The sequence below is a fragment of the Microtus ochrogaster genome, chromosome 22 (assembly GCF_000317375.1).
Source record: "Microtus ochrogaster isolate Prairie Vole_2 chromosome 22, MicOch1.0, whole genome shotgun sequence".
Classification (NCBI taxonomy): Eukaryota; Metazoa; Chordata; class Mammalia; order Rodentia; family Cricetidae; genus Microtus; species Microtus ochrogaster.
In genome coordinates, this window is record NC_022023.1 from 28925801 (window position 1) to 28932023 (window position 6223).

The 6223-nt window shown below is 44.3% G+C and overlaps 1 pseudogene; it reads right to left on the reverse strand.

Moving 5' to 3' along the window:
- Positions 1-3088: 3088 nt before the first annotated feature.
- Positions 3089-6223, reverse strand: part of LOC102001651 — a 9674-nt pseudogene continuing 6539 nt past the window's right edge.

The following is a 6223-nucleotide window of genomic DNA, read 5'->3' on the forward strand; positions in this document are numbered from 1 at the left end:
TCCTTGTATATGGCGTGCTTTACTGTCTGTGAATCTTAGAAATCACATGTTTCCAGTTTGCTGAGCTTCCTCTATGGGTCTGGTCTTGAATCAGCTTTAGAAACTTTCAGTTTTCATTTCTTCAAGTATTTTTTTTCCCTCTTTCTCCTTCTGTTTTCAGGATGTGTTTGCTGGTGTGTCTTTTTGAATGCACTCGAATCTCTGTGGCTATGCGGACTTTTCTTCACTTACTTCTTCCTGTATTCTTTGATTATAGTTTCTGTTGATCCATCCTCAAGCCGTCGCATGCCTTTGGCATGTGGAGAGTTCTGCTGAGGCCATTTTACTCCCATCACTGCACTCTCAATTTCCAACATTTCCATTTCTTTGAAAACTTTTTTTTTCTCTTTATTGTGATTGAGACTACACTCAGGGGCCCATCCTGGGCCACACTCAGCCAGGATTGCTCACCTGTCCTTGATAAGCCAATGAAAACAGCCAAATAATCACACTGACCTGAGGCATCCGATCACCTCAAGCCCATCTGCAGGGTCCTGAAGTAAGGCTGGGGCCTGTAGAAGGCTGCACTGTGCAGAGCCAGACAGTTCTGGGCAAGTGTTGTCAGACCTACTGTCTACCCATCATTGGCTCTTCTGAAAGATGGTCTGGCAAATTGTAAATCTAGTTCCTGGATAAAAGCACTCTTCCCCAACCCCCACACAATACTAGCCCATTTAATGTGGGTTTTAGGTTTTCTCTTCTCTCACCTGAGACTCTTGGGAATCGTAGTTTCTTGAGGTCTATTGTTTTAAAAGCCGGATAGCCATTGTGAGAGACACAGTATCCCCAGCAACCTCTTCGAGCATCCTCACCTCTAAGGCTGGCTTCACTCTGGTCTTTCCCATGTGTATAGTCATCTTGCTGCTTTGTAAATAACATTATTGCATTTCCATTTGTTTTTGATTCACAGAAATAACACTGAAATTTTCACAATAATTTTGTATCTAGAAGCTCTCATCAGTTTACTTTCACAGGGCGGCTCACAACTGTCTGTAACTCCAGTTATAGTCAGGATAAGCTTCCCTGTGTCTGAGCACTTCGTAAACATCCTCACACATTCCCAGAAATGCTGGGGCACTCAGAATCACACAGCACATCTCTATGGTGTCTTGGGTGTGGGTGCCAGGCTTCATTACTTAACAAAATCAGGACTCCATCCCTTCAGAGACAGCTGTCAATATCCTCTGTAAAACAGCTCTCTGGGAAAAAGAGCTTAGGAAGTGTTCACTTCACCTGACTTCTTGTAAGTCATTTTCATGGGACACTGGGGGGATTTCTTGTTTATTTACTGTCTGTCTAGGACAAACAGAGTCTCCTGATTCTCTCAGCTCAGCCAGCAGCAGTTTTGGCCTGGGCTGGAGCCAAGACTGATTCATCTGGAACGGACTCTGCCTGCCTGTCATTGCGGAGCTGCAGAAGCTGAGTCCCAGGAAGCTCTCATAAGCTGCTTGCTGGGGGGGGGGGGGGGGCAGAGAAGGGAGCTAGCAGGATCTGTGCCTGCAACCACAAGACATGGAAGTGAACTCTTCATACTTACTCCTTAGCCTTTGAGTGAAGGACCTCAAGGGACTGCAGGAAGAAAACTACCGCGTGTACACAGACACGTGCAAGACATAGGCCTGCACGGAGGCAGAGAGTCTGAGAGAGACAGAGTTAGGAAGAATAGTTCTGCGGGTTTTAACAAGCATAGCGATTCCTGTATCTATGGCTTCCATCCCTGACAGAGTGATTCCATCACCCTTAGAAACAGCCCTATTGACTCCCTATGTAGTCAGCGGCTCCTTGTTCCCTAAACCTCATTTATAACCCTAATCCATCTTCTGTCCATATACTCTTGCCATTTGAAGGGTGTCATATGAATGGAAATCTATTTGTGCAAAATTTTCAAAGTTCAAACTTTTGGTCAGGGACTTCACTGACTTAGTTTTCGGTGAAGGAATGATGGTGGGTGTTGTCAAAGTGATGGGAGCAAGGGTGGGAGAGAGAGATTAGAGGTGGTGTTGTGATCAGAAGTCCCACAAGCCATACCTTAGCCCCTTCCAAGGGCATTCTTTCAATCTTCAGCAACCTCAGCACCTCTTGTTGGACTCCATCTCTGGAACCTGATGGACTCCATCTTCCAACACTGAGATCCTCCACCAAGAGCCCAACATGTGGATTTTGGGGAGACAAACCATGCGAAAACCTGGCACTTCCCAGTCAGAGTCAGCTGGTCTCTGAGCTGACTGTCCACTGAGGAGTGGAACCTGGACTTGATCATCACTCCAAGTCATTGTAACCCATTTTCAAGAAAGGTCCAAAGGCAGAATCTGAGGAATGTCCCTGTATAGGTACTCCAGACACCCTTATGCCTAACAGCAATACCACTAACTGCTCTGGGGTGGGCCTGGCATACACGTGAGGTAAGTTCTGTTGACTTTCAAGCTGGGCTCACATAGGAATTATTTAGGTCTTTCAGACTAAAATGCCTTTGTATAAGTCAAAGGCAAGACTTTTAGATGCAGAGAATTCTAACTAGATTAGGATAGACAAGAGCAAAAACAGACTGCAGTTGCCTTGTTATCTTTAATACAATCCCTGCAACAGGTTGTGAACACAAACTGAAATGAGCGATTTTGTTCTGCTATGAAATGACGTAGGGAATTCTTCTCTGGAAACATATTTGAGTAGCCAGGTATACGAATCTAAACATAAAAGCAACTTGGAGTAGGCTTGACCATTGTTAACTAATCCCAGTTTTATCTTTAGAAGGGGAAGCCAGGAAGCTACTAAACTGGGAACCACTATTTTTCAAAAAGAGTATGGTCACTTTGCTACAAGCCAGTGTTGCTTAAATTTGAAACATTTGCTTAGCCATTCATGATCTGAACTCTGGTGCATGCAACCAACTAAATCATAACATCTCCAATCACAGGACAGTCCTTTTTTTTTTTAACTAATTTAAAATTTTATTCCAGGAAAAGAATTCAAAATCATTATTTGAATATAAGACATCAATTAGTCATGAAATCACAGAAGGCAAGATATCATAGAAGAATAAAGTGCCAGGGTCGTGGAGTAATGGCAACTCTTTCTCGTGTCTGGTAGACATGAAATGGCAGGGGAAGATGAACAGAGTATTTCTAGAACTACTAGTAGCAAACTACAGGTAGCCTTAGGATGCAGAGGGCACAGTGAAGTAACTCACCACCTCCTTCAGGCAACAAAGGGAACAATTCTCTTGGGAGCAATGGGCCCCTGCTTTAGACACACCTCACTCACATCAGTGACTGGGATACCCGATGTCGGGTCAGAACCTACTTCAGTGGTGAAAAGGAAGCTGGGATCAGGAATATATTCTGCTGAGACTCAAGGTTATGACGCTTTCCCGAAGAGCAGCCACGACTCTGGGATCCTCGTGAGACCAGTGTCTCCCAGCTGCCCGACTGTCTGCACTCTCGTTCCACCAGAGAACATGAACTCTGTTGAGGGCTCCATACTCAGAGTGGAAAACGCCAACTAGTGTAGAGTAGCCCAGTTCCACATGGGCGTTTACTGCCCTTTTGAATGAGTTACCCCACAGCGCTGGGCCACCAGGCTTCATCTGAAAGGTAGCCAATTCCTAGACTCCTTCCTTTGGAGGTGTTCCTATTTTGCACCATGGTACCAGGTAGGTAATCTCAACCTCTTGCTCATCAACAAAAACCAAATTTGGGATGAGGAATCGTTCTTGCCATTCCTTATCATTCGCCAAGGCTTTTCGAACCACCGTTCGATGAGCAAAATTATCATACTTCCAAATATGGAATACTTTGTTTGTTCTGCCTCCCAATTCTACACACCAATATCCAATCAATTCAAAGTGAGCTGTCCGAAGATGAACATTTTCCTTAAAATTTTCCAGGAACTCATTCGTCTTCGAGGGCTTGAGAAAATAGGAGCAGAATTCATACAATGTCCCATCGCTTTGCCTGGGGGCTGTAGCGAAAGGTGAACACACCTGTGACGCCAGCGCCTGCGGGGCCAGCACCTTCCTTAGGCAGCTTTGCAGCGCGAGCACCTGGAGCACCAGGTGCTGGGACTTGTGTTCTCCCCGCTTCTTCCAGTCCTGTTTTTATAATTGAGACAGGGGCTATGTTGTCTGAGGTTTTCTGTCCCACCCGGTCCTTGTTGTGCCTGGTTCCCACAACTGTTAAGTCCCAAAGAAATCACACAGAGGTCTACATTAATCATAAACCGATTGGCCCATTAGCACAGGCATCTTATTAACTAATATAAAACTTATATTAACTCATTATTCTAGCATATGTTAGCCAAGTGGTTCAGTACCTTTTTTAGCCGGGCAGGTCACATCTTCCTTCTTCTGTGTATGGGCAGAACTGCAGAGGAATGGGCTTCCTCCTTCCCAGAATTCTCCTGTTCTCATTGACCCACCTCTACTTCCTGTCTGGTTGTCTCGCCTACACTTCCCACCTGGCACTGGCCTATCAGCATTTAATTAAAACATAATTGATAGAATACAGACAACTGTCCCACACCAGGGCTGCTGCTCAGTAGTTGTTTAGAAATAAGCTACCAAGCCTACCCTGTCTTTATTTTCCCCAATGCCAGCAAAGGTCATTCTGTTTCTGTCGCAGGAGGCACTGTTGGGACTCCTCAGATCCTCCCTCAGCATGTTCTCAAGGCCCACAGGCCTGTTGAATGTGGGAGGTGCATGAGTGAATTCCAGTGCCTGACCTGTCTTAAGCCCAAACAGACGACCATGCTTAGGCCAGGCCTACACTTGCCCCCTTTCTCATGGTATGGATGCACAGTAAACTCTTCTCGCCTTTCCCTCCCTTACTCATTGTTCATTCTGCGCTGGCTTCCAGGCCTCCCCACTGCTCATCTGTCAGTGACATGGTCCATGTTCCTGACCAGAAGCTGGATGTCTTGCTCCCATTTCCAGAAAATTCATTAATACTTCTTGAAGGTCTGAATGGAAAAGAAATAACTCTTCCCACTTTTATCCTCCACAAAATGTGAATGTTCTGTGGAGTGCCATCTCCTGAGTTCAAAGTCGTTTCTTAAATCCTTGGTAGAGCAATGTAGCTATTAGCAAAAGTGTCACAGTGACAGCCAGGTTCTGCTTTGTCTTGGCATTCACTGACTTTGCTGCCTGTCCTTCAGGGTGTGAAGATCAAGGCCACCACGTCGCAGGCTGGTGTGCTGCGACCCTCACCTGTGTGAAACCCTGCACTACTGTCCTGAGCTGCAAGCAATAGGCACACAAGAAAGGGCTCAAACTTTTTTACTTCTTACTTTTTGAGAGGGAAGAAAAAAGGTGCAATAAAAACACGTGAATCAGCTGTCACCATGCGGCATGAGAACAATTGTCACATCCTCTTTCCCCGGGTGGGTAGATACTTATTCTTAATGGGGCTCTCTCCTCCCTCCCTTCCTCTTTCCCTCTAGTTCTGGAATGTTCCTGTCCTGATGGCAGTGGTGAGGCACCTAGGAAAGAAATATTTTACTTTCTTTGCTATAGACAAGAGTCTCTTAATCCATGCTGATATGGAACTGGCTATGTAGTACAGGTTAGACTCAAATTCAGAATATTCCTTCCTTCCTCAGTCTCTCAGGTGCTACGAGTAAAGGTAGAAGCCATTAAACCTGACTTTAGAAAAAAAAAACTTTTTAATGCTCTGACACCAAACAAAAACAAATAGCAACAAACCTGAAAAATTGCAAAAGAGTTAGTTGTTGTTAAAGAAATTGTTTCTGCAGTCATAAAAAAAAAAAAGCAAAAGCCCAGGACCAGATGGTTTCAGCTCAGAATTCTACAAGATATTCAGAATTCTACAAGATTTTCAAAGAAGGACTAATACCAATACTCTTCAATTGTTCCACACAATAGAAGCAGAAGGAACATTGCCAAACTCTTTTTATGAGGCTACAATTACCCTGATACCCAAACCACAAAAAGACATTACTAAGAAAAAGAATTACAGATCAGTCTCACTCATGAACATTGATTCAAAAATACTCAATAAAATACTGGAAAACCGAACCCAAGAACACATCAGAACCATCATCCACCATGATCAAGTTGGCTTCATTCCAGAGATGCAGGGATGGTTCAACATATAAAAATCTGTCAACGTAACCCACCATATAAAAAAATTGAAAAATAAAAACCACATGATCATATTATTAGATGATGAAA